The sequence below is a fragment of the Siphateles boraxobius genome, unplaced genomic scaffold (assembly GCF_051911475.1).
Source record: "Siphateles boraxobius isolate OS27281-9 unplaced genomic scaffold, OSU_SipBor_1 46, whole genome shotgun sequence".
Taxonomy (NCBI): domain Eukaryota; kingdom Metazoa; phylum Chordata; class Actinopteri; order Cypriniformes; family Leuciscidae; genus Siphateles; species Siphateles boraxobius.
The window spans coordinates 19,931,667-19,943,227 of record NW_027509097.1 but is presented as its reverse complement, the minus strand read 5'-3'; the positions used below and the strand labels follow the sequence as shown (position 1 = coordinate 19,943,227).

The 11,561-nt window shown below is 39.8% G+C and overlaps 1 long non-coding RNA gene across 1 annotated transcript; it reads right to left on the bottom strand.

Annotated features, from left to right (window-relative positions):
• Positions 1 to 717: 717 nt before the first annotated feature.
• On the bottom strand, positions 718 to 1,245 carry LOC143710305 (uncharacterized). Its single transcript, XR_013194520.1, has 2 exons — positions 1,005 to 1,245; positions 718 to 966 (listed from the first exon to the last, which is right to left on the bottom strand). It is a non-coding gene; the product is annotated as an uncharacterized LOC143710305 (long non-coding RNA).
• Positions 1,246 to 11,561: the final 10,316 nt, after the last annotated feature.

The window sequence follows — 11,561 nt, the reverse complement described above, 5'->3', positions numbered from 1 at the left end:
GAGGGGGCGCACGAGAGGCGACACTGGCTCTCTGGCCCTGTCTACGGTCCTCAGATCGTGAAGGGCCAGGCCCTCCCGCCTGCCTGGGCGTGGAACCGGATCTCAGCGGTATGTAGGTTTTTTCCTAAAAGCAGCTGAGCGCGCCTTCGCCTCCCTGAACTTCCCAAGCCCCGCCTCCACGGCGGGGCCAAAGAGTTCAGAGGGCGAAACCGCCGAATCGAGGAGAAAGGCCTTCTCTTTCTCCTCAACGTCGGCCAGGTTTAACCAAAGCTGTCTCTCCGTGGCCACCATCGCCGCCATCGACCGACTGATCGTGGCAGCAGTTTGTTTGGTGGCCCGGAGCGCAAGAGCCGTGGTTCGGCGCGGCTCAGTAACTGCCTTAGGGGACAACCCTGCCCCCTGGTCGAGATCCTGCAGCAGGTCGGCCCGGTATGCCTGCAGCACCGCCATGGTGTGCAGGGAAGCACCAGCCTGAACTGCTGCCGTGTATGCTCTGCCATTCAAACGCGCTGTTGTCTTTAGCGGTTTGGATGGCAGAGTTGGAGCTCTCAGTGTCGACGCCTGCCCAGACACGAGATAGTTTGCAAATGACTCGTCAAATGGGCGGCATCGACACATACCCATGCTCTGCGATCCCATCAACATCAGCGAAATTAACCCGCTGATGTCAGTGAATACGGGCAGAGCATGGGCTCTTCCATGCCCTCTCGATCTCCGTGTGAAGATCAGGAAGGAATGGAAGGCTCACCTGAGCTGGTGGTGTATGGCCGGGGAGAAACCGATCGCCGAGCCTACCGCGAGCGGTCTCTCCTCTAGCGCGTTGCCATGGCAGCTACAGCCTGTTGGCGGCGCGCTCCACAACATCCACCAGACCTGCATACACGGGGCAGGGTGGCTGAGAGGGTTCAGGATCTACCTGATTATAAACCTCCTCAGCCATCTCCTGCTCGTCCTGAAGAGCAGCAACTGCAGGAAACCGTCGGTGAAAAATCCTCGTCATCGACCTGCAGTTCGCCCTCGTCAGCCGTCGAATCATCTGAGAGGTTTACAGCACTCTCAAGATGATCGACGAGCTCTATCTGGAAGCCCATGATGCAAGTCGCCGCTCTGCCTCGGCACGAGCGGGACCATGAGAACCAGACGTTGAACCCCCTTCACTCGAGAAGAGGGCCAGACGAGAGCGAGCGTTTTAAGAGAAAAACGCTCACAGTTCACACAGAGGATTCCCTCGAGAATCTCCCGTGCGCGCTCTTCTCCCAGGCAAGAAAAGCACACTCGTGTGCTGTACATTTAATTTTCTTACCGTTTCATTGAATAGCGTTTTCAAACAGACAGTCCCTGAAGACGATGAGATGATTTGTCATGTTTGCAAGGCGCCCTTTTATACTTCCAGGTCGCACGTTAATCATTCACGCTAATGATTCACGGGCTGTCGCCGGTCAATATGATTGACGTGATTTGATAGTGATTTCAGACACCTGTCACGCCTGAGGCGTTCCCCCCATAGCGTCGTTGACGTATTGTTGAGTTCCCTTCGAAAGGGAACATCACTACAACACAACTTCTATAAAGTGAACGCAGTGTTTTATAAGTAGTGCTATTTTAACATCAAACCAGGGGGTTTAGGTTACCCTACATTCGGGTTATTTATCAACAGAAACTGAACAATCAAATGTAAAAAAAAATAAAAATAAAAAAATAAAAACACACATTAGTTTTCACTGTTAATATAGGCCTATACTGATTCTTATTAAAGCTACAAAAGTTATTCAGCCAAGAGCAGTGAGTGATTTTCTCTTCGTCGACCCCAGTTATTGCAAGCCGTTGCGATTTGCATATTGCGAAATACATTTGCGATATTTCGATAATTATGATATATTGTGCATCTACAGATGTATGCTTCATATTTTATTGCTATTTTGTATGTATTGATTTTATCATTGTGTTGTTGGAGGAATTGAAATGTCTTTGTTCCTCGTTTATAGGCAATATGTAGCAGGCTAATGGTTGTGGTGTAGTTTGTATGGTGGACTATCTACTTCAGTAATAATACGGGATCTTATGTTTTTTGGTGAGATGTCTGTTTCTCAGATCATAATAAAAAATGCTTGCCCCCCCCCCCCCATAAGAAAACGAAATGAGTAGCTGTGTGGAATCTTCAGAAACGGGTTTTCGCTCTCATGGTCTGAAACACATAGCCTAAAAACGTTTTAATTTGTAATGTTTAAAATAATGAATCAAAAATTGACAAAACCGACTGTTAGAAAACCGTTATGGATTTTTTAGGCTATTTTACTAGTCTGCCTATAACCAGACCAATGAATGGTCCCCGTGTATTAATAAATATATTTTATTTTTTTATGGCTTGGTCCGCAGATCCCGCTGCTTCAAGATATATTTATATAAAGAAAAGAAAAAAAAGAAAAACTTTTACAAGATTTTATTTTAGAAAAATACAATATAATTATTTTAAAAAATACACATTTAAAAGAAAACCTAATAAAATATGTAGCATTAGCCATTATGGAAATACAGGCATCTCACAACTTATTATTTACAGTCCATAAAAATAGGGCATGTATTATACTATTATAATACGAGAATATATTTACAGTTTTCCTGTGTATTTTTACTGAGGCATTGTATTGTGTTGTGTTTTAGAGTTAACGGAAAATTCCGTAAAATTACTGAATAAAGTCTTGGCAAAAAAAAGACCATTACATTTTCCATCTTTAGCCCCCTTTTTCCACAATTGTCTCCTAAAATTAACGCCAGAAATTCTGATTCTGATTCTACAGAAAATAAATAATTTAGTGTTACAAAAAAAAAAAAACGTCATAAAATCGTTATATTATATGACATCAGAATGAACAAGGTAGTACAAAATATATTATTCACTGTTAACAATATTAATGTCTATTTGAAGGCAATGGCAGCGTGATAATAAATAATTTATATTTGAAATATATTACAGTCTTGTATGATGGCCAAGAGCATCTCTTGTTTTAATAGTTCAATTGTTTAGGAAGGCTCTACCTGTGTATCCTGTGACTGCTAAAATAGTCTTATTATCTTAAAAAGCGAAATGGACTATATCGTGAAGCATATACCTTGGCCCATCTAAATCATTATAATCAGCAATAAAGGGACCCACAGCAGCCACTGTACACGGACTTAAAACAGTTGCTGCTGTCATTTCCTTAATAAGTAGACCTACAGCCTGCTACTCAATGTTGTCAGCTATCGGGTAGTCTTCCGAAATTTAAAAGACATACACCAACAGACCAATACAAAAGAAACGAAGCGGAGATAAAAATACGGTCGGACCTTGGAGTCGAACCCCTGTCACTAAGAGCAAAACGAAACAGCTGTCCATGCACGCAGACCAATGCCCTACTGAAGATATAAAATTTGCCTGGTAATCTAATGTATTTCACAGACATGAATGTAAAGAGAGTCTACAATCATACTGTATATACCCACATATGATAAAGGAAAAGGGGGATAGGCCTGCACGTGCCCAATGAAGAAATAAAAATATGACATGATAACAGTCCAAACACCAGTCCTAACAACATTAGAAAAACAGAAGCCTTAAGAGGATCGCCATTCAGATCGACAATCTACTACATATGTCTTTCCATCTACTTCATTAGATGGGCTGAAGTTTGAAGAAAAGGGTGGGGCTGATTATAATATTATACAAAACGCCGCTTTTTACGCCGTCTTTGTCAGACAGAAGCGCCGCAAATGACGGCGCACTATGGATGGCCTGCGGCGTCAGAAACAGCGTCATTGGCTGGATATAAAAACGCCGAAAATGACGGCGCTTTTGCTTTGTAAACGCCGTTTACAACGCCGTTTTTTTCACAGAACGCCGTACTTTGCGGCGTCTTTTCGTCTTAAACGCCGTAAAAAGCGGCGTTTTAAGAATGAAAGGCGTTTGGTTAGTGGCGAAATTTGACCCTTTTGGCGTTCCATAGATTTATACTTCTGCGTCGGACATAAGCCGGAGCCTCTACGCCGTAGACTACGCATTGGTTTTAATTTATACTTCTGCGTCGTTGTCCGCGTCGACGCACGCAGAGGGAGCATGTGAAACCCGAGGGAGTATGGCGAGTGGATAGTGCCACAGATAACCTAACAAAGGAGACTGTCGTGTGACAGCTACGTGTGTGGATGTGGATAGGGTACTCCGTCAGTGCACAACGTCGTCGATAAGCCCATCGCCGTCAGCCTTGATTTTTTTTTTCTTCTCAAACTTCGACTTCTTCTTCATTTTTATTGTCGGTTGGCAAACTAGCTGAGAGGTGCATTAGCGCCACCAACTGGACTGGAGTGTGTACAGGCCTACATGCTCCAGCCTTCATTAAAAGTGTTGCTGTAAAATTTAATTTTACATAGAAATTTAAAAGGACGGTAATCTAATGGATATTTATTCAGAGATATTAATGAGCTTAAATTTGTAAGTTATGTCAGCTGAGATGTTTGTACTATTAAAAAAACACTAGGCTACGTTAGCTTTGTTGATATGATGTCTATGTCCAAATTTGTAAAAGGCTCTTTTGTAAATCAAACTAAAAGGAAGTGTGAAAATATTCTAGAAATATGACCACTGTTCAATGAACTCCTTGAGGCAAAACACTTTTACATAGTTTTAACCTCCCCTCTAGAAAGTAACCATCAAATCTTCTCTTTTTCATCTTTCCTATTTGCAGTTTGTATTTTTATGCGTTGTAAGCATAGACTATATGTATTCCTGTATGTTGCATTGTTAATACTGTTATACTAATATAGAGGAAAAAAATATTTCCTATTTGTTCTCTTCAGTGGAGTGATTCAATATGTCTTGCTGTTTTGTTATTTCATCACATGATTGGCACTGTTGCATGTTTTTGTCAATTGCACAATTTAATAATGCATTTTAGGCTGAAAAAGTCGATAATATCTCGTGAGTTAATGTTTGAATATCATAAGATTGCAATTGGCATATAGGGTGCACATTGTTAAATAATGCACAAGTGGTAATTTATTAAAAATATGACATAAAGTCACTTTTGGTGATGGGTCAGCGGGAGATTTCATGCATTTAGACAATCACCATCAAGAGAGGACCACACTTTTTGCAAACAATTTATACAGTTTACAACAAATGAAGAAACAATGTTGCCACTAGTAGGGCCTACTTCTTGTAGATTTTTATCAGTAAGGTTGTCCAAATTACTTTTTTCGGTGTTCTGTCGATTTATGCTACCGGGTTCTGCGCATGTGCGTGTTCCACAAGCGTTGTCCATTTCCCTGCCCATAAATCTGTGCAACTTTGCTGTTGGTCATGCCGTCAGGTAACTGGCTGATCGTCAAAAATCATAATTAATCTATCAGAATATGCTACCCCTGATAAATTAAATAAAGATGGCATAATATAGTTTATATTTCAACGTGCTCCCCATCTTCAAAAAAAGCATTTGTTCTTTATTGATTTAGGTAACATCAAGAATAATACTACAAATGACAATGGCATTGACAAGGTGTTTTACTTCAAATTCGGTGTAAGTGGTGGAGTGATGGAGGGACTCATAAGGGCAGGTGGAGAGATGGAGGGACTCATAAGGGCAGGAGGAGTGATGGAGGGACTCATAAGGGCAGGAGGAGTGATGGAGGGACTCATAAGGGCAGGTGGAGAGATGGAGGGACTCATAAGGGCAGGTGGAGTGATGGAGGGACTCATAAGGGCTGGAAGAGTGATGGAGGGACTCATAAGGGCAGGTGGAGTGATGGAGGGTCTCATAAGGGCAGGTGGAGTGATGGAGGGACTCATAAGGGCAGGTGGAGTGATGGAGGGACTCATAAGGGCAGGTGGAGTGATGGAGGGACTCATAAGGGCAGGTGGAGTGATGGAGGGTCTCATAAGGGCAGGTGGAGTGATGGAGGGACTCATAAGGGCAGGTGGAGTGATGGAGGGACTCATAAGGGCAGGTGGAGTGATGGAGGGACTCATAAGGGCAGGTGGAGTGATGGAGGGACTCATAAGTGCAGGTGGAGTGATGGAGGGACTCATTCAATTCAATTCAATTCAATTCAAATTTATTTGTATAGCGCTTTTCACAATACACATTGTCTCAAAGCAGCTTTACAGAAAGTGCATTTCGGAAATGTACATAGAAAAATACAGTTAGTTAATCATGTATTAATTTATGGCATAACATATCGCCGGCTTTGAGTCGTCTCTACACAGGCGTCGAGTCGTCTCTTCACAGGCGTTGGGGCATCTGAAGTCTCCGTGAGAGGCTGGATACAAACTGGAGCTGACGAACGCTATTTACCTCGGGACTAGCGTCCCGAGATAACAGCAGAAAGGCAGATGGGAAGTAATTAGCATAGCTGATGTTCATAATGTTAATGCATTCGAACTGATTCAGCAGTAGTATTAAAGGTTAAACATTAAGTGAATGCTTGGTAAAAGAGATGTGTCTTTAATCTAGTTTTAAACTGGGACAGCGAGTCTGAGTCTCGAACAATATCAGGAAGGCTATTCCAGAGTTTAGGAGCTAAATGCGAGAACGCCCTCCCTCCTTTAGTGGACTTAGATATCCTAGGAATGACCAGAAGCCTCGAATTTAGTGATCTTAAAGAGCGCGATGGATTGTATGGCGATAGAAGGTCTGTTAAATACACAGGAGCTAAACCATTTAGGGCTTTATAGGTCAGTAGGAATACTTTGTAATTGATACGTAACTTAATAGGTAACCAGTGTAGAGATGATAAAATAGGTGTTATATGATCATATTTTCTTGATCTAGTAAGAACTCTAGCGGCTGCATTTTGCACTTACTGTAGCTTGTTTATTGAGGATGCAGGACAACCAGCTAATAAAGCATTACAGTATTCTAGTCTCGAGGTCATGAATGCATGAACTAACTTTTCTGCATCAGAAACAGATAGCATGTTACGTAGCTTAGCAATGTTTCTAAGGTGGAAAAAGGCTGTTCTTGTAATATATGAAATATGATTTTCGAAAGTCAAGTTGCGGTCTAGTATAACACCCAGGTCTTTTACTGTAGTGGATAAAGTAACAGGACATCCTTCTAAATTAAAGTTGTATTGTAAGGGATTTTGTGGGTAGTTTTTTGGACCAATAAGTAGTACCTCCGTTTTATCTGAATTTAATAGCAGGAAATTACACGTCATCCAGCATTTTATATCATTTAGACACTCTGTCAATTTAGATAAGTTAGTGTTTTCATCTGGTCGTGATGAGATATATAATTGAGTGTCATCAGCATAACAGTGGAAATTAATTCCATGTTTTCTTATAATATTACCAAGTGGCAGCATGTATATTGAGAATAGCAGAGGGCCTAACACCGATCCTTGCGGCACTCCATAGTCTACTGACGTTATCTTCGATTTTTCCCCATTTAAACAGACAAAATGGTAACGGTCTGATAAGTACGATCTAAACCAGCTTAATGCCTGTCCCTGAACACCAGTGTAGTTTTGTAGTCGATCCAGGAGTATTTTATGATCGATAGTGTCGAACGCAGCGCTAAGATCGAGTAGAACTAGTATTGAGATACAGCCTTGGTCAGAAGCTAAAAGTAAATCATTTGTAATTTTAACTAGCGCAGTTTCTGTGCTATGATGCGGTCTGAATCCCGACTGGAATTTTTCATAGATATCATTTTCTTGCAAGAAAGAGCACAATTGAGCGGACACAACTTTTTCTAGTATTTTAGACATAAATGGAAGATTTGAGATGGGTCTGTAATTTGCTAAGTTATTTGGATCTAATTGCGGTTTCTTAATGAGAGGTTGTATTACTGCCAGCTTGAATATTTTTGGAACATGACCTAAAGATAAAGACGAGTTAATAATATTAAGAAGAGGCTCTTCCACTACAGGTAACACTTCTTTCAGTAGTTTAGTGGGTATTGGATCTAATAAACATGTTGTTGGTTTAGATGCAATGATAAGTTTATTTAGCTCTTCCTGTCCTATAGTTGTAAAGCGGTGTAGTTGTTCTTGAGGGGCCATAATTGAGGCTGAATCATAAGACACTGTAAGAATTGATAAATTAGGAAATTCCAGACAGTCTGTTTCGGGGGTGACCAGACACTGAGAGGACAAAAGGATCTCTCTGGAGATTACCATTTGAACTGGCCTTCATGCACCATTGAGACGAAAGTCTCACCTCCGAACCAACTTCATCTACATCTCCCCTCACCCCCACCTGAATGCACCCAAGAAAATGTAGTTTTAATGTGAATGATTATCACAGAGTATTTTCATGTTTAGTATTATTTAAAATGTCACAGTGCGACTGGTACAAATGTCCTATTTCCAAATAAGTAAAACAAAGGGTAATAAGGTTTTTGAGATTTTATGGATAACTAGCACACAAGGAGCAGTTGGCCTCTAGACAAAGGGTCTCCCTACACCCAGAGGTGCTACCTCTGAATGCAAATGTCTCACTGTTAGCAAATGGTTTCTAGCAGGTAAATTTCCACTGTGAATGATGTTTAGATTTGAAATGAGGTCTGGGTATATAATGAAACGCAGCGAGAGCTCAGGGCCTTTTCTGTACTTCAGATCGGTCCGTGAGGCTGAGAGGAAGACCTCAGCCTCATGTATTTCTTAAAGTCGGGTTTGCATCTTCTCTCTATTCCAGAGCATTTGATGTTTTGTATCGATTATCTTTGAATTGATTATGAAATTGGCATGATACATTTACCTGACATAATAAATTGTTACTACTGATTATTTTAACTGACTCTGACATTGTTTTCATTGAAGAGTTAAACGGAATAGTCAAACATTCGCTCACTTTTAGTGAGGCACAGATATTATTAAAACCTTTCATTTATGGAGTCAGATGAAGTAACGAGTAAATACATATGAGAAAATGTATTGCATTTAACCAAAAATACTTTGCCACGAGAAAAGACAGTAACACGCAGAGACCTTCACCTGTATTATTGGAAACCCTCATTGGACCAATAAACAGGCTTACAACACCATAGAGGATTGTATATTTACAATCGTGTTTCGGATGCTTACTATTTTCTCATTGAAGTAATTCATAAAATCATTACTACTATATTGTAACGGAATATTTTGCTCTGGTGATGTTTGTTTATTTGTTAGTCTAGCCACGGTGTTGAATAAAAACCTTGGATTATTTTGGTTATTTTCTATTAGTTTGCGGAGATGCTCAGCCCTGGCTGCTTTTAGAGCCTTTTTATAATGTGACATACTGTCTTTCCACGCGATTCTAAAGACCTCTAAATTAGTTTGTTTCCATTTACGCTCTAAGGACTCATAAGGGCAGGTGGAGTGATGGAGGGACTCATAAGGTAGGAATCCAAGGTAGGCATATTGGAACGCACTTAAGTCCGAATCTCGCGATAATTAGTACGTCACCCAGGTAATTCTCGCCTACTCTATGCGGTTTGGAACGCAGCTTCTGAGTAACATATTCTGAATACTTGGATTACTTCCACATTGAATTGCATTTTATAAGTGTAGGAATGCGGAATGGTGATGCGGTGGTGGCGTTGTAGGGATGGCGCTGCAAATAAAACACCTAAAAGCTGTCACAAAGAACCGGCAAAAGTATAGCTATTGATTATGAAGAGCCTATGTAAAATATAGCAAGGAGATATTTTAATTGTTTATTAATAAACAGTGTTTACTGTCTGTGTCACTGTCGCCTGCAAAGATTAAGTTGATGATGCTGACTCGCGATCTTTGCAGTAGCCTAGGCTAAGCTAGGAAGCTATGCGCATTCAGTCTGTTTTGTTTCGTTTTGAATTGTTCTGTTTAAACGTAGACATGACTGTGAGGCAAGTAGCCTATAATAGGCCTATTACGCTATAGTCCAGTCATTTTAAGCCAAAATGGGGGTCAACCTTGAACCTTAAACCTTAACCTCTTAAATGAACCGAAACTTAGTAGTCCAGTCATTTTATGAAAAAAGGTTGAACAAATTGCAACAGAAGCAAACTCAACTGATTTTGTATCCTCAATATGTCCTGAGTAAGGGAAAAAAGCCCCGAAGAATAACTTGCAATAGCATAGATTATCCAAAATAAGTATACATTTGCTAATACAATTTCTAATAAAAAAATAAAAAACGTTTCATGAAAATGAGCAGCAGCAATTGTTCAGCCAAATGGCAGCTATCACTGTTTCTGTTGGTCTGCTGTGAACTTGTACACACTATTTTTATAGGCTACACATACATGCCATGCTCACATACACATCAAATGGTTAAAAACACTCATCACAAGGCTTATTCAAAGACAATGGCATCATCTAGTGGATGAAAACTGCAATAGACGTTACAACAGAAACTTCAAAAACTCAATTAATTGTGGGGTTTACTTAATTAAATATTACATTGAGTGTGTTTTTACATTTATTCGTTAATAGACTATAGCTCTAACTTAAACTAAAAACTAGCTAAACAACAAGCTACATGTTTTATTTACATCAATGGTTTCCTCATATTTGATGCTGCCATAAATGTTTTGTTTTTCAATGGTTAACCATTTTAAAAACACAGCTTGAGAGGCAGTTTAATTGAGTGCTGCAAATTCAAACATGAGAACCAATCAAAAGCACTAGAACAGCAACAAACTTTACTAAACAACTGTGGCTGGAAATGGCAAAGGAAGACAATGTGCACATGAAATACACATAATGCAACAAAAAGAATATTATTCAATTTATAGCCAAGCTTATTAAAGAAAATATTCATATGGCATCTTAAACATTTTCATAAGAAATTGTGATTTAATTACATATTTTACCAGTAGGCCTAACTGTAACAGATAACACTTACATTTACAGTATGTTGTAATTAAATTATTTGACTAAATTGCATGTATGTAGTTAGCCTAATCCCCAACACTGCCTGTATGTTTGTCTACAGTTGAACATTAAATGGTGTTCTTCTAGGTATAGAATCATGGGAGCTTTATATTATGAGCATTAAGTGAGTCGGAAATTACATTTGTATCATTGTATAATAGTATGCTGGTTTCTCTAAGTGTAGCATCCCGATGGAAAATGAAGAAATTCACTGAGGGTCTTAAGATTTTTAATTTGCTGTCTTGTACTTCAAGAACAATGTAATTGCTGAAAAAGTGCAGACATAAAGCAACATATATCTTATAACTCCTTTAGGATTACATTGATTAGTAACGCATTTGCATGATCAAAATAATCCAAATCATTATGCAGAAATATGCATGTAAAATACTTTGTTGCCAATAAAATAACCAAAGGCAAATGCCTATAACAAATAGCCTACAGTTAATAACAGAAATTGAATGAAACAGCTCTAATACTTTATTGATTAATTTTATAAGTAACTGTAGACCTAATACAACCATTTTCACATTGTGGGGAAGTGAAAGCATTATCTTCTGTTGGCACAGTGAATCCAAACAATAAAGCACAACACATGAACTGTGTTATGAACTGTAGGCTACTCCAGAGTTCCCAGTCGCCAGAGGAATAAAAGCATTTATAACAGGCTGTACAAGACATGACTTGAA